We start from the raw sequence: 18,018 nt of genomic DNA, 5'->3' as shown, positions 1-18,018 counted from the left end.
TATTTAGATTTATTATTACTGTTATTTATGAAATTTTTTATTGGTATAAAATAAATAAAATAAAATAATTGGTATAAAATTTTTTATGGTATAAAATAATATCGAAATTATTAATGATAGTTTTTTTTAGTAGTTTTTTTTACACTGCCTATTATAAAATCATAGAAGTTTATTTGAATTTTATTTGTGTATTCCAATATTTCTCATAAATTTTACTTCTTGATATATAAAACATTATATAGGAAAAAATAATCATGCATATAGAAATTCATGAAGTCCTAGTATTATTTCTTTTAAAATAAGTAGAATAAGAAAAGATTTGAATACTTAAAAAAAAAATATTTCAAATGCTTTTATTTTTTTCTTAATATAAATATTTCTAGTCCAAATTCTTGAGAGTTGTAAATAGATGATATTTTTTTGTGATTATGTAATTTTTTATTTGCTTTTTAAATAGAAATAATTTATTCTGTTGATGATAAATTAGCAAGAAAATTATTAAAAATTTCATTCTTGTATGGAAAATAGATAATTAAATTTTCTTGATGTTCTTGTTCCATTTTCTTTTCTAAATTATTTTTAATTTAAATTTTTTATTTGCTTTTTAAATAGAAATAATCTAAATAGAAATTAAGATTGCAATGACAAGAAGTTCACAGAAAAAATTCAGGTATATATAGGATATTTATAAAAAATATGAAATATTTTGAAAAATGAATTCTAGATTCAAAATGAAAAAAATTCATATATATACATATATGTATATTGCTTAATTAATTTATAAATAGTTTAAGTTTGCATTAGATAGAAGGAAATAGAATGAAAACTCAGCTGAGTGCATAGTACTGTATTGCAATATTATTTGTGTTCTCTTAACAAAAGTAAATACATTGTTATTCTTTTATACATAAATGATTATTTCTGAATTTCAGTATACAATGTAAGTAAATATGATGTAATGCTGCAATGTTTGTAATTATGTAAATTTTTATATTTTATTTATATTTACTTAATTTACTTATCGAAATTCATAAAAGCAAATCAAAATATACTCGCATAAGATTTCAAATTAAGACTAAATGTATTTTTAATATATATAATATATAAAATTGCTTGTTTTTTTTAAATTATTTTTACATGTGTAAGAAAATTTGAAATATTAATGATATTTGATTCAATTTCAGATTATTAAACATAAACAAATCAATGAAGTTCTTTAATGAATAAAATTTTTATTTCATTTTTACTTAATGTTTTTTATTTTTATTCAGAAAGAAATAATAGTTGATTTGATTATTATATAGTAACAATATGAATCAATATTATATATTAATATCATATAACCATAAAAAATGCGTACATATTTTATATATGCTTTAAATATTATAAATCCATTAATTTTTTTTTTTTTGCATTTTTATTTTTGATATACAGTAATAATGAACATATCAAAATAAAACAACATTGTTTTGGCAATGAAAAAGATTGTTGATCTAGATTTTCATATTTAACATATACAGATATAAAATTTAATTTCGTATAATAGAAATAATTCATAATAGAAATATTAATAAACTAATTTTTTTTATATTTAATTTTTTCTTCTAATATCCACAATCAGTATTTAATTATTAGCAACATTACATATATAAATATATATATTATCGTACTGCAAAATCGAGTTCGAAATTTAATAAAATTATATATTTATCAAATTAAAATTATATATTCGAATATATGTTTTAAATGTTTAAAATAAAATTTTAATTAAGTAATTTTTATATAAAATTAAATTGTACGATAATAAATAATAATCGAAATAATTTTATTTAAAAAATTTAATGTGAATAATGAATAAAAAAAATATCTAATATGCAATACTAATGTGAAAAAAATATAATGCTTGTACAGATTTTTAGTGAATATAAAACATTATGATTAAAATATAAATATTAAATTAATAATCAAATTTTTTTTGTTTAATTTCATATCGGAATAAAAAATATTAAATTCAAATAAGATAGAGAGTTTTACATCTGTTGTATTGATTTGTAGAATTTTAATTGATTTATCTAGTGATTTTTTTGTACATGTGAAAATAAATAAGTTTTTATGTAGAAATCTTTTTAATCAGAAATCTTATATTAAAATATTTTAATTTGCTTTTATGAATTATGATAAGTACACAGATTGAATGTCATATAATTTATGGACTTGAATAAAATGTTTGCATAGCAAGTTATAAATTTAAATAAAGACTTGTATAATGTCAATATTCTGGAATTTAGTAATATTTATTTGAAATGAATTTTTGTTAATAAATTATATAATACATTCATTGTATATTACATTATATTGAAATTCAAAAATAATCATTTCTATATAAAAGAATATCATGTATTTATTTTTTATTGAGGGCTATGAAAGCAATATTACAATACTGAGTACATTGTATCCAACTAAGCGTTCTCACACTTCTGCTACTATCATCTAACTAATTAATGTAAACTTAAAATGTTTAAAGGTCAAATGCTATTAATTAAATTTTATTGGACATATGTATATATGAACTTTTTTGTTTTGATGTCTAGAATCCTGCAAAGATATTTCTCTTGAATATGAATATCCTAAATATATATGATAATACTAAATATAATATTAAAAAATAAATAATACATATCGAAATCAATTAATTTTTATTCAAAATCATTGAAAATATAAAAATGATGTTGCAAATTTATAATATTTATTATTTTATTAATTTTGATTATTTTTATGTTACTTTAAACTATTTAATTCCTGTTTTAAAAATAATTAGTCTTTAGGAAATCTCTTCCACTTCTTTTATATTCCTGCTTTTTCTGCTTTTTTCATTTTTATTTTGTCTTTTTCATTGAGAATATATTATTATCTCTGGTAATATCATATATAATCTTTTTGTAGTTCAAAATTTAGAAATGATTGTTTTAATCGCTGGTAAACCACTCTCCGGTGTTTGTAATTTTATTGTTTGCATAACATGGAATACATCTTGTAATTTTATGAATATTTCAAATTTTTTTTGTATTCTTTCATTTCTTTGTCAGAAAGAAATTTTTGTCACGCTTTGTGAATTTTCTTCTGTCAAAGACTTCCATTTAATAAATTATATATTAAGTTTCATTTAATAAATTATAATATTTTTTAATATAAAATTTTTTATAGATTCTATGTTTAAATTATGATTTTTATATAATTTTTTTATTTTTTTTAATCACTTTTTGATTTATAGACTAAATAAGATAATATTTATTGAAAAAGATATATTATATTAAAGATACGTAAAATCTGTCATCTATTAAGATTTAATTTTATGAAACAATAAGATAGAACATTATCTAATAAAATTTAATAATACTTTTTTATTATTTTCAGTTTTTTCTTAATATCTTTCTATGTGAACATTACATTATATAATATATATTGTATATGCAGATGTAGAATTTTCTTTATTTGAAGTTAGCAACTTCCGAGGAAATGATCATCAATTCAAATCGATTTCATCTACATTATATATATATATATATATATATATATATATATATATATATAATATACAGTCTTCACTTTTTGTATAATTTTATTTTTGTATTAAAGTTTTAAATTAAATAAAGTTTTTTAAAATGTTTTTTCTTTGAATTCGCAGAAAGTTTTTCATCGTGAATATTTAATATAGAAATATATGATTTTTCTTAAAATTTTTTAATTAGGCATTATTAATTTTAAAATTTGTATCATTTCACATTTTTTGATTCAATTAGAAAACTTTCCTATATAAAATTGAACCACTGATTTTCCTACTACTTATAAAATAATCTTTATCTTACAAGAAATGTTCAAAGAGTTGATGACAATGCAAATTTTTGAATTGTTAATTCACACATACATTGTATTATTTTTGAGTCTATTCTATATTCTAGTAATTTAATATTTTTTGATATAGTTAGCATTTTTTTATTAATGTTTTTGAAAGTTTTTCAGAAAAAGAATTCAATGGCATTAAATTAGGAAATTGAATTGGTCATGAAATTAATCCTCTTTGACTTTTTTATTGATTGATTTGAGTAAAGTTCATTTAAAATATTTTTTACTTTTCGATATAATATATAACATGTTTTTATCTTGTTTAAAATTACAATTACAATAATCATAGGTTAATATATTATTAAATTATTATATAATATATTAGTTCTGAAACTAATATCTTCAAACATATAACATACTGATAAATTAATAGATAAAAATCCTCTATTTTGAACATATTTTTCACTAGAATAAGAAGAGATTAGCGAAGAAATTTCATTAAGACAAAATAATAGAAGAAAAATTTTTCGGGAAAAAATGAAATCAATAATTCATGAATTTGATATTAATGATAATGTAAAAATTGGTAGTAACAGTAAAATCAAATTAAAATACATAAATAATACATACATAATTTTTTATTTTGATTATTTTTCAATTTTTCTTCCAAGGAAAGTATAAATAGAATTATTATTTATTTTCAAAAAAAATAATAAATACTATGTGTATACCATAAAAGTCAATTCTTCTTGTATTTATAATTATAATGAAACTATAAATAGTTAGTACAGTTACTTAGCCATTATTTTTTTTTAATTTATATAATTATATACATAATTTATATAATTATATTTATTCATATAATTATATACATTTATTTAATTTATATAATCATTGGTATGATTATATAAATTATTTCTAATTAAATATTGAAATACAAATAAATTAATAAAAACGGAATTATTTGGAGAGATTAATATTTATTAAAAATATTGCACTTTCATATAAAAAACATTATAAATTATGATCTACTTGATTACATAAATAATGAATTAAAGGCATCTTTTAAAATAATATTTTATCCATATAAAATATTATATATAAATATAAGTCTATTATTATCTAATGAAAAAAAAATGATTAGTAAGGTAGTCACAGCGAACTGCAATAAAAAAATCAAAAACTCAACCATAGTTGCAGTAAATTTATAAATCACCAGTTAGTTCTATTGCAAATTATTTCTATAATAACGTCATGATTTTATGCTTTTGTTTTTGTAGGATCTGAGATTCAAATCATATAGACAAAAATTAAGAAAGTGTTATAATGGAATGCTATAATTCTATTTTTTTTTCTTTTTTTTTTTTTTTACTAATTTTTATTTTGATAATTTTGGTATCTCAGTAAAATATCGAAGAAGAGCACGAAAATAATTGAAAATGTTAATATAAGAAAAGATGGTAACGTGAAATGTTGATAAATTGAAACATAAAATCAATTTTAGAATATGTGTATTAACAAAATACATTTGTAACAGAAAATAAAAAGTGAAGATGAATGAATTTCAAATTTATTTAATCTTCTATAACAGTTTAAATATTTTTGAGAAATAATTCGAAAGAATTTCAAATTATCTTAAATCTCTCTCACTTGTTGGTAGTGTAGAAGAAAAACAAAATAATAAATAAAAGAATAAAAATATAGATAAAATAGCTAAAAAAAAAAACAATAAGAAAATATGATATCATTAAAAAAAAGTATGGATTTATAGTATATGCAAGTTTAGAAAAAAATTAACATAATTTGTAAAAAGAATAAAGCGTTTTAAATTTATATAAGAACCAAGAACCTATGATTGTAGGACTATCAATCGTTTCTATTAATAAGTTGGAAGTGAACGAATGGTTTTAATTGTTTGCAGCTAATTGATGATTAATTATAATGCTGATATTAAGTGTTATAATTCTGATGTGAACTGCTTACTGTTGTTGAATTCTATCTGATCTGAATTTCATTTTATTCTAATTTAACAGCAAATTATCGCGAGTCTTAGTTTTTCCTCCAATTATTTTTTTTCATAAAAATGTAAACTAAGACGCTTAAAGAAATAAATAGTTGTGTTGGAGAGCGGTTTCGAAATTCTCATGGGATTACGTCGCATGAAAATCAAGACGCTTGCGATTATTTTCATGGTGATCTATCGCAAGACACTAGATGTGCAAGTATGATTTATGAAATTATTATATTTTTATTTCGATTACTAAAATCTGGAAAATATCAAAGAACTGTACTCGCTTGTAAAATATTGCTAGACTATTGAAAATGAACTGAAGTCGTTGAAAATAAAATCTAAGTTGTCTGATTGCTTCATAAGTCTTTGTTTTGTCAATTGTTAATAACAATTATAAGATATTTTTTTTATTTTGAATAAAATAATTTAAATAATTTATAAAAGATTTATCTTGCATAATATGAATATATATATATATTTTTATATATATTTTATACATTTATATTTCTTATTCTAATATTTGCAAATTTTTCATTATCTTCGATTACTGAATAATTATATTTATAAAATCTTAATATTATAAAATCTAATTTGAAGATTTTCAAATTATTTAACTATTTTCTTAATTATATTCAAACCTATATATTTCTATATATCTCTATGGGATAATTGATATAAGTGCATGATAAAAGTTAAACAAATCTCAATCTCTCCTTTAAAATAGTTTTTTACAGCAATTGCTTTATATGGTTTTAATTTTTTTATAAATAATAGTATGAAATTTAGTTAATAACGCTTTTAATTCATAGATTTTTATTTCATTAGATATTTTAATGTTAATTATTTTGGATGATACAATTATATTATTTATTAGTATATATTATTAATTTTAATTTTAATAATAATAATTGTTATATAAAAATGTAAACGTTGTTGTAATAATAATAATAATAATAAAAATAATAATAATAATAATAATAATAATAATGATTGTGTTTTATGTAAAATAACATAGTAACAAGTAATATAGGTAATTTATATATTAATTTTGTGAAAATGTCTTCTATATTCTAATTTTTTTTTAGATTTTCTATTTTTATACAATATTTTCCTTTAATTGAAAGAATTGAAAGAATTTCACATAAAAAAATCTTTTTTATAAAAATCAATTAATTATTTTATCTTCTCTTATTTTATTTTCTGAAATTAATGAAATTGCTGATCTTTGTGAATTATGTTATATAATGCATCTTTTCTCAAAATAACTTTTTCTTAAAATGTAAACTAGAAAATGGCACATTTATTAAGAAAACTAGATTCCTGAAATAATTTCAAAATTACGATACAATTACAATATTTTTTTCAATAACATTACGGCTTGTTAATAAAAATAGTTAATTAGCGTGTAATTTAGTCAAATCGTAATGGCTATGTGCTGTCGAACAAATAAATCCAAAATATATATATATAAGAGGAAATGTGTTGAATATAAGAAATATTTTTATCGATAAAAATTATATTAAGTTAAATTATATATAAACAATGAATAAATTATAAATTATAAAATATAAATAAAATTATATTTAACAAAACGATAATGAAAGTTTTTGCAAAGAAAAATATCATTTGAAATTATTTCAGGAATCTCTAATCAATAGATATTTCCTCATTTTGTATGAATATTCTATATGAAATATCATTTTATTAATTTTAGTGATTTTTGATATAAAAGATATTATGTGGAACTTCTGGACTTATGTGGAAATTCTAGTTAATTAGAGATTATTAATAATACATTGGACTGGGTAATCTAATCGAACTGCTACAGTAGTATTGTCGACCGAATGTGAACAAATCAAAGCAACATGTTGAAAAAGGTATGTAGAATATACCTTATATTATAGTAAAGATATTTTTATTAATAAGTCGAATTTATTCCGTATTTAAAATGAAAAATTATCAAATTGTAATAAAAAAAAAATAAGAATATAGCTTTTCTATCAAATTTATCGAAAATATTTGATAATAACGATAAATGATCCTTACATTAAAAATATTGATAGAAAAAAACGGATTTTTAAATGATAAATAAAATTCGATATATCCATTTTCTCCTTTAATATAAGTTTTTATATTTTGTTTGAGAATGTGATACACTATTATCTGACTAATGAAATTTTTTGCTAAATAAATATTTTTTAGATTAATTAGCATTTTAATTATTATCATTGAAATTCACTTCAAACTAATATTGCGAACATTAATGATACTATCTTTTTTTATTGTTGACGAAACATTATTAATTTACATAATTATTAATGTTATATCGCGCGAACGTTCTATTTTTATTTTTATAAGTAAAATAATTTAATATTATCTATATACTAATATGTAAATATAGCCAATATTTGAAATTCCTTGATAATATGATTTTGATATAATTTTTGATATCGTCGCAAAGTCGTCGCGTTTCCATTGTCATATATAACATATTAAAGTATTTATACTTGTATTATAAACACGATACAACTCGCTCTAATAATAAAAATGATTTATTATAAAATTCTAATATTAAAACTTTTAATATGTCCATCATATGCAAATATTCGCATGTGAAGTTCATTGAATTCACAACATTTTTGGGTACTTTAATCCAAATAATTTACAACTTAATAAATTTTTAAATTTTTAAATTTTAAAAATATTTATGTTCTTTGAACTGTTCCTCATGTTCCTTTATTTCGGTGGATCGCGATTCTTTAATGGAGCATAATCAGCCAACGATACTGCGGATTAACCTAATTTTTAAGAAAAGAAATAAATATTAAATAGCTTTTAATGTTTGTTTCAATAAGTATTATATTAATCTTTGATTCGACCTGTTAAAATAATTTTGACAGTCATAATTTAAAAAAAAATATAAAATAATAATTGATTTAGAATAAATTATAAATTTAAATTATGAAAATTTACCAGTCATAATTTAAAAAAAAAATAAAATAATAATTGATTTATAATAAATTATAAATTTAAATTATGAAAATTATAAAAATTTTTTTAAATTAATTTGTTAATTAAATAAATGTGAATTAATTAATTAAATATTTAAAATATATTCAAATTCATGATATTATGATTCATGGTTGATTACGAGTTGTAAAATAAGATCATATTTTTGGAATTATTGATATAACAGGATGAATTGAAAATTGCTACATAAGAAAGTAAAACCATGTGCGAATTTAAAATCCTACAATTGCTAATATTTGTAACTATTATTAAATATTAAAAAGTTTATAAAAATAACATGAATTTGAATTTATATTGTGCTTTATCCTTTCAGATAGCATTTCGATATTGTAAATTTTCAAGATTTTTATTCTTTTTTTTTTTTTCGCCAAATAGATATCGCAATGGCGATATTAAATTTCTATATCTTATTGAAATCCAAAATTATGTTCAAAATTGACTCTAAAATAAATATTTGACTATTTGATTACTTATATCTTCGAAACTTTTGTAATCTTCTTCCAAAGTACTATCAGTCATATCGACTATTTTTTTTTTTTTGTTATTTTTTTCATTTCTATCTTCGAAATAATAGTTTATTTTTTATTTCTAGAGAATTTAATTAAGGGAATTTATATATTTATTATTATAATCTAAGGAATTTAAAATTTTTATTGATTATTAATATTTTATATATACATATAAATTTTATATAAATATATATATACATATAAATAATTTATATATTATTTAGATATTTTATCTAGATAAAATAGATTTTATAGATTTTATATAATCTAGATAATTTACAATATTTAAATAATATGAAATTATTATTTTTTATACTAAGACTTTTATACCAAAAAAATTGTTTTTTTCAATTGAAAATTTTTTTCGATAGGAAATCCTATATTTTCCAATAATATAACCTCTGGCTAAAAAATTTTCAACCTTTTTCGCGGAATTTAATAAAATTTAATAATCTTATTTATATAATAATTATATAATAATTCTATTAATTATTTTCATTAAACAATAAAAAATATATATTAATAATTTGTATTTCTTCTTTTTGCTTTGATTAAAGCATATAAGTTTTTTAACATGCTCCTTATGTAATTTTTTATTTATATTTATTTAAATTCATTAAATTCTGGATGATTTTGTCAAATATCTAGAGTTTTTTCTTTAAATCATTTAATATGATAATTGATAATGTATGTACAAATATTTTAAGTAAATTTAATATTATAACACTTTCAATTTGAGAATATTAAAGAAGTTACTTAGCCATCGGAATAATAAATAATATAAATAATAAGTAATAAATAATGAGATTATATCAAATATTATATATAATAATAAATAATAAATATTATCTTTAAATTTTAACAAAAACGTAAATCATATTAAAAATTGTGAAAAATGTTACTTTTTCGACAGGAACTACATTTCATGACAAAAGAAAATTATACGATATTCTATTAGTTAGTTAGTTTCTCTTTTTCTTTTTTGTTTTTCAGAACGAACTCATCTTCACCTTCTAATTATTATCTTCTAAACATTTATGAACTTTATGATGTTCAAAAATTGTTTGTAAAACAAAATGAGAAAATATTTTTTTTTTCTTTCTTATATTTATTCTTTTTTTTATAGACGTAAGTAATTTTTGTAGTTTATATAGATGTAAAATCTTAAAAATCGGGATTAATATTTCCTCTTAAAGTCAAGATATAACTATTCTAATCATTGAGTATTTATTTTATCGGATTTTTGAAAAATATTAACTATTACTGCATAGTTTATTTTCAAAAGGAATTTTCGGAATTTTATAAAAATAGTGATGAAAAATATTCTGTGAATTTGCTATTGTCAGCTGATGATGAAAAATGCATTAATATGTTTTTTTTCAATGCAGATGCGCTAAAAAAATATATAATAATCTTTTCGACTTCTTTCTTCTTTTTGTTTTAGGGATAGCAGAAATTGCGAAGCTTGGCGAATTTTAACTATTATTGACCATAGTTTTAAAAATTTTTTGTTCTAAAACGTAATTTCATAGTTGAAATTAATTTTAAATAGTATAATGGTTAGCAGAAACGTGTCATATTGTATAATACAATACAATTATAATATAGTATAATATTGTATTGCTTGCATAAAATTCATTTCTTAACGAAAAAACAAGGAGTATATTTTTTAGATATTTATATTAACAATTTCATATTATGTATCATGTAACTTGTTATTTAACAAAAACTTCTCCAACAAATTATATCAAATTCTAGAATATTTAATATTATATAGTATTTGTACATGAATTGTTTTACAATATTTTATTTAATTATATAACTAAATAGAGTGCTAAATAAAAGTATTGGCACAGCATGATTTTTATGTTTATGGTAAATATAATTATACCATTTTATATTTATGGTAAATATAATTATATCATAAAATTGATTTAAAAAAAATTGTTTTTACATAATAATTTATTATACAATTTTATACTATAATTATTAATAATTATTAATGATATTAAAATTGTTAAGTAATTTATATTTTTAATATTCTGTAGTATCCTAGTATTGATATCATGATTCTTAATATATAATATTTTTATTATAATTTATTTTTATAATTAAAGTAAGGAAATATTGAATATAAATTAGAAATCGTTATTTGTTTATATTATTGCCTTAATTATGATGTAATCACATTAATATTTTTATGATTGCATATATATAATTTTATCTTTGGAAAATTGCATTAGAGAATTCTTCGGAGAAATGCATTATAGTTAAAAAAAATTAAATTAAATTGACTGTATATAAAAAGGCATATTTTTATAATGTGCTTTACATATTAAATAGTCATTTTAACGTAAAAAATTTTAATAATATATTTTAATATTTTTGTAGATAATAGAGTATGTAATTAATAATAAATTAGCAGCTACATGTGAATAATTAGTACAGTCAAATAGTGAGATTTATATTTCTACATTTGCAAAAGTAGCATTTATTTGTGAAGCAATTAATGTAATCAATATAATATTTGTGCATTTTATTATTTATGTGTTTTGATTGTACTTGAATAATATTGCTATTTTCTCTTAAATAAGAGATTAATTATCTTCATTCATTATTTTTATGAGATAAAAAATTTAAAATATTGATATGATTTAGTAAAAAAATATTTATTTTCTCATTTTAATATTTCAAGAAAATTTATTCAAGAAATAAATGTTATTTCTTTAAATAGAGTCTTCTATCTTCTGTAAATCAATAATGTTTTAACTTCTAATATCAAAGTATTCTTCTTTATGTAGATATTTTCATCATCATTTTCATGAAATAATTTTATTGCAGAATCGGAATTTAATCATTTCTCAAAAATCAAATATATTTTGTAAAAAACAAGCTATTTGGCAGTATGAATTTTTGAAAACAATTTATTGTATATTTGATGGAGAAGCTGATATTTCTGTTTTATTATATCAAAACATACTGATATCTTCAACATAAAAAATTTGGCCAATAAAATAGTTTGTATAGCATTACAATAGCATTTCTTTTGTCTTGAGTATGATTTTTTTTTTATATTCGTTATTGGAATTTTTTTTTATGAAGAATATATATCTCATCGAAAATCAATGTCAATCAATTTATTATGTTATATAATTTTTTAATATATTATATTTATACCTCTAATTATTTAATTTTTATATAAATTAAATATTCTTGAAAAAAAATATTAAATTTAAAAAAAAGTAGATATTATATCTTTCTCAAAATTGACATACAAAAATTGAAAACTTGTTGCTCGTATTCCATTTTAGGAATTGCTCTTTTATTAGAATTTTTTGTTCTAAATATTATTATAATTTAAATAGAAAAATAATTATAGTTTATATAATATAATCATTTATTTTATTTTTAATATTTATTATTTATATTTAATATTTATACATAATATTTATATTATAATATTTATTATTTAATATTTATTAAGTTAACATAAAAATATTCAAAATAATCTTTTAATTTATTAATTTCAAGTAATGTAGAATTTAAATGAACTCATAAATTCATTAAATTTTCATCATAAGTCGCTTTTTTAATTAAATGAATAGAATAACATTTCTTTTTAATACATATGGAATATTTTTAATATATATAAAATATTTCAAAAAAATAAAGGAACACCGCTTCTCTGGATATCGTTCCTTAATATTGACGGTATTTTGATATCTTTTTTTAAAATTGAATTATTTCTTGATTGATTTATACATAAAAATAAATTGATTTCAGATATCGATTAGAAATAAAATATAAAACAATTTACAATAGAAAAATGTCACACAAATATATCGTCAGATCAATGTATTTATCATTTATTTGACTGTAAGAAATGAATAGTTAACTACTATAGTACAAAATTAAATTAAATTAAAAAAATTTTTTTTCATATTATTATATTTTAATAATAAATACATTTTAAATCATTAAATTCTTTCAATTTTAATTTTAAAATTCTAAACTTTTGTACAGTATTATATTAAATGTAAAAATTTTTTCTGTCTTTTTTAACAATTTGAATTTCTCCTTTCATTCATTTTATATCCTTAACGTTATATTATTTTTTAAAAAAAAATATCATTTCTAAAGAGAATAAACGCCAAATTAACATATTTTATGAAATTCTACTAGATAAGTATTCTAATTGATGGAATCCATGCTATTTGAAACAAAATTAATTAATTAATCTAATTTTAATCTAACAATTAATATTTTTTTAAAAAGAATATAAAGATATATTGATTAATGGAGAAAGAATATAAAATATAAAAAATATTAAAGTGATTTTAATTTTTTATTCAATAAAAATTAATTAAATTTTTTTTTAATGAAATAAAAAATTCTAATTTAATTTATAATTCACATCTCTATATAGTATGTATTTAAATCATATCAAATTCCACTTTTGTATTTTTGATGAATTATTATTGAATAATAATTTAATATAAAAAATAATAATTGAATAAAAATTGAATACGAATTGAATATTTTTAATTTTTATATTATTTTTTTATTGTAACTATAATATGATACAATTTTTAGTTGATTATTTTCGATTTATTTCTTTGAATTTGTCGATATATTATTATTCAATATCGAAGTATCTCGTGACATTCATTTTTGGGCAGTTTTCGAAAAATTTTTTTTGATAGATATATTTGTCCATAGATCTTTTATTTGTTGTTACAATAAATTCTTATATCATTAAACTATGTTTGATAGTGACATGCAGATTATATTTTTAATATTCTCTGTATTGACTTTTCTCTATATTTTTTTATTTAAAAATATTAAATTTATTTTCATAAAAAATATAATTTTATTTCAACAATCAGCATTTTTTATTATAAATTCTTTCAAAAATTCTTTTTTTTATTTATTTTATTAATATAAAATTTTTTATGCAATGTTAATTATCCTACATCTTTTAATATTTTTCGAACTTTATTCTTTTTGATATTCAGTTTTTATTATCATTGCAGTTTGAATTAATTTTTGGATTTTTCTTCATTATATTTATAACTTTTCTTTTTCCGAATTGACAATTTGAAAAAATAATTATCTTTTATCCTCAACATTTTCTATTTTTAAGTCATTTTATAATTTTGTTGTGCAATTTGAATAAAATTAATCGATTTATGTAAATTCAATTGTTCTCTATTTTAATTTTTATTCTGTTAACAACTCAAATTTCTAGTTGATTGCGCAACGTAATAAATAATTAATAAGAAATTTCCTATCATTTCCTATCATTTGTTTTGAAATAACAATCGGAAATTAATAAAAAAGATATTGTATTCTATGCTAATATTTTTGTCTGCTTATAAAATGTTCAAGAATATATTTTTGTTATTATTTTATATACAATTATTTATGTTATTTATGTTATTTATGTTATTTATTATATGTTATTACTCTTTTTGTGTAGATAGATATAAGATAGACAATAAATGATTATTATGTTAAAAAATTTTTTCATAATCAATTTGTTTAATAATTATATATTTGTTTAATATAATTAATTTATATTATAATTTATGTATAATAAATTTTAATTTATTTAATAATTATAAATATTTGCATCAAAAGATTCATGCTGAACCAATATTTTTATGTAATACTGTTAGTAAATTATTATATATAGCATTTAATTTATTTATTTACTGAAATCTCATATTCTCGTAAAATTTTTGGTTGTGATTTTTTTTTAAATTATTTTTACATATACAAATATTAATTATAAATTAATTATAAAACTTAATAATATTTTAATCAATTTGAATTTCATCACTATCAGTTGAAAAAACTTTGTTTCTATTTTACTTGCATTCAATGCTTTTTATTCTATATATACTATATATTATATACTATATTTTGATCATATTACATAAACAATATCATGTTTTATGTTCACTAGAAATCCATATAAATATTGCACTTTTCTTTTTAACTGCTATTGTATAATTTCTATTGATTTCGTAAATAAAATTATTTTGATAAATGATGATCATTTATAACTTAATTTTATATAGAGATTGAAACTTTATTTTAAACAACTATTTGAATATATATTATTTTATTAAATGTTCTCAATTAACATATACTATTGAAGTAATATTGCTGAATTGAATGTTAGATTCATATTACTAATTATATTCACTAATTATATATATACAAGGTATTTATAAAAATGTGGGACATCTTTGGAGGGTGGATTCTAGACATCAAAACGATAAAAAAAATTTATATAAAATGTCTGATAAGACTTAATTAAAGAATTATAAACATTTTAAGTTTCTATTAAATAGAGCGAAATGAGGAAAAAGCGTGAACGCTCAGCTGGATGCGCGGCAGTACCATATTGCAATGTCGCTTGCTATTCTCGATGAAAATAAATATATTGATAATTTTTATACAATTGATTATTTCAAATGAATTTCAGTGTAATGTAATAACATACGTATTATGTAACTCTTTATTTAACAAAAACTTATCTCGAATAAATTTTAGAAAATTGCAGAATATTAACACATACACTTTATATAAATCCAAAGATAAATTATTTTATGGTACAAACATATTATTTAAATCCATTTAAATCCAGTTAAATCGTTGTATGACATTCAATCTATCTATTTATCGAAATCCATAGGAGTAAATCAAAACATACTCCCATAAGATTTCAGATTAGAAAGATTGAATATATTTTTTTATACATAAAAAGATAAACTTGTTTATTCTCATATGTACAAGAAAGTTGTTTATTCTAACATATATTAATGACACTCGAAGTTTAAAATTTATAGACCAATTGAAGTATCAATTGAAAAACCTTTGTCTCTATTTCATTTGAATTCAATATTTTTTATTTCGATATGAGATTACTAAACAGAAATGTTGAAATCTATATTTTAATATAATACTAATGCCACTATGTTATATCCACTAAAAAAATCATATAAATATTGCATTTTTGTTTTTCATATCATTATTGCATATTAGACTTTTTTTTATTCACTATTCACATTAATTTCTTTGAAAATTATTTCGATTATTATTTATTATTGTATAATTTAATTTTATGAAAATTATGAAAATTATTTAAATAAAACTTTATTTTAAACAAATATTCAAATATGTATTATTTCATTAAATTCTGAACTGATTCCGCGATGTAACAATGTGTTACTAAAATAGCATTGCTAACAATTGAATGCTGGACGTTAGAAAAAGAGACTTGACAGAAAGAAAAAATGAGATAGTAATATTCGAAATTGAATGTTATGTTTGTGTGTTTTAAGAGATAAGAATATCTAAAAACCTAATATAAGATACCTAATATAAGATAATATAAGAATACCTAAAGTATAAGAAAACCTAGGTCAACAATCTTTCCCGTTATTAAGACAGTGTTGTTTTGTTCTGGACTCAATTCGTTTGTAATATTCATATAACGTATATTAGAAATAAAAATATAAAAAAAAAAATTAATGAATTTATAATATTCATATATAATAGCATATATAAAAAAAGCAATTGCGATATGTATGCATTTTTTGTGAATATATGATATTAATGTGTAATATTGATTCATATTATTAATAAGTGATATCTGATCAGATTGACTATTATTTTTCTTTGCATAAATATGCAAGAATATTTAGTGCAAGTGAAATAAAGTCAGTGATTTAATTGGATAATTTAATAATCTGAAATTCAAATTGATTCAAATATTATTATTATTTTGGATTGTACAAATGAAAATAATTAAAAAAGCAATTGTATATAAAAACACATTCAATCTTTCTAATTCGAAATCTTATACAAATGTGATTTTGATTTGTTTCTATGGATTTCGAATTTGTTGTAATTTGTCTAAAGTAACTGTCTAAAGTATCTGTAAGTTTCTATTAAATAACTAATTACATAATTTCAATTTGCATAATTAAAATTTTTTATTTAAATGATATAAAAATATTACATAGTTACATTACACGATATTTATGTATATTATCTTATATCTTATATTATATATATTATCTTATATTGAAATTCATTTGAAATAATCAATTGTATATAAAAAAATGTCAGTATATTTACTTTCATCGAGAGGCTTTGCTATGCAAGCAATATTGCAATACGGTACTGCCGCACACCCAGCTGAATGTTCTCGCTCTTTCGTCATCTCGCTCTATCTAATAGAAACTTAAAATGCTTAGAATTCTTTAATTAAGTCTTATCGGACATATTTATATATGTTTTTTTATTGTTTTGATGTCTAGAATCTAATTCTATAATCTTGTCTAGAATTTCCTTTAAAGATGTTCTACATTTTTATAAACATCCTGTGTATATATATATATATATATATATATATATATATATATATATATATATAATTAATTAATTAAATAATTAAATAATATTAATAAATTAATTAAAATTTATTATATTCAATATATAAAAAAAGATTCTAATATGTTTTTTTTATAATATTTAATTTATAATATTAATATATATTATTGATTTATATTATTCAGTTTTGATATATTATTTAATAATCTTATATCAAAA

At 18.4% G+C, this 18,018-nt stretch overlaps 1 long non-coding RNA gene across 2 annotated transcripts in view; it reads left to right on the top strand.

Moving 5' to 3' along the window:
• The window catches only part of LOC147656337 (uncharacterized), a 163,689-nt gene that overhangs the window by 2,395 nt on the left and 143,276 nt on the right, over positions 1 to 18,018 (top strand). The gene's annotated exons all lie outside the window — the stretch shown is intronic.

The sequence above is a fragment of the Apis florea genome, unplaced genomic scaffold (assembly GCF_048593485.1).
Source record: "Apis florea isolate Af1SG1 unplaced genomic scaffold, ASM4859348v1 contig_3794_pilon, whole genome shotgun sequence".
In the NCBI taxonomy this organism is placed as follows: domain Eukaryota; kingdom Metazoa; phylum Arthropoda; class Insecta; order Hymenoptera; family Apidae; genus Apis; species Apis florea.
The sequence above is the reverse complement of the archived record's forward strand: the minus strand, read 5'-3'. Positions and strand labels throughout refer to the sequence as shown.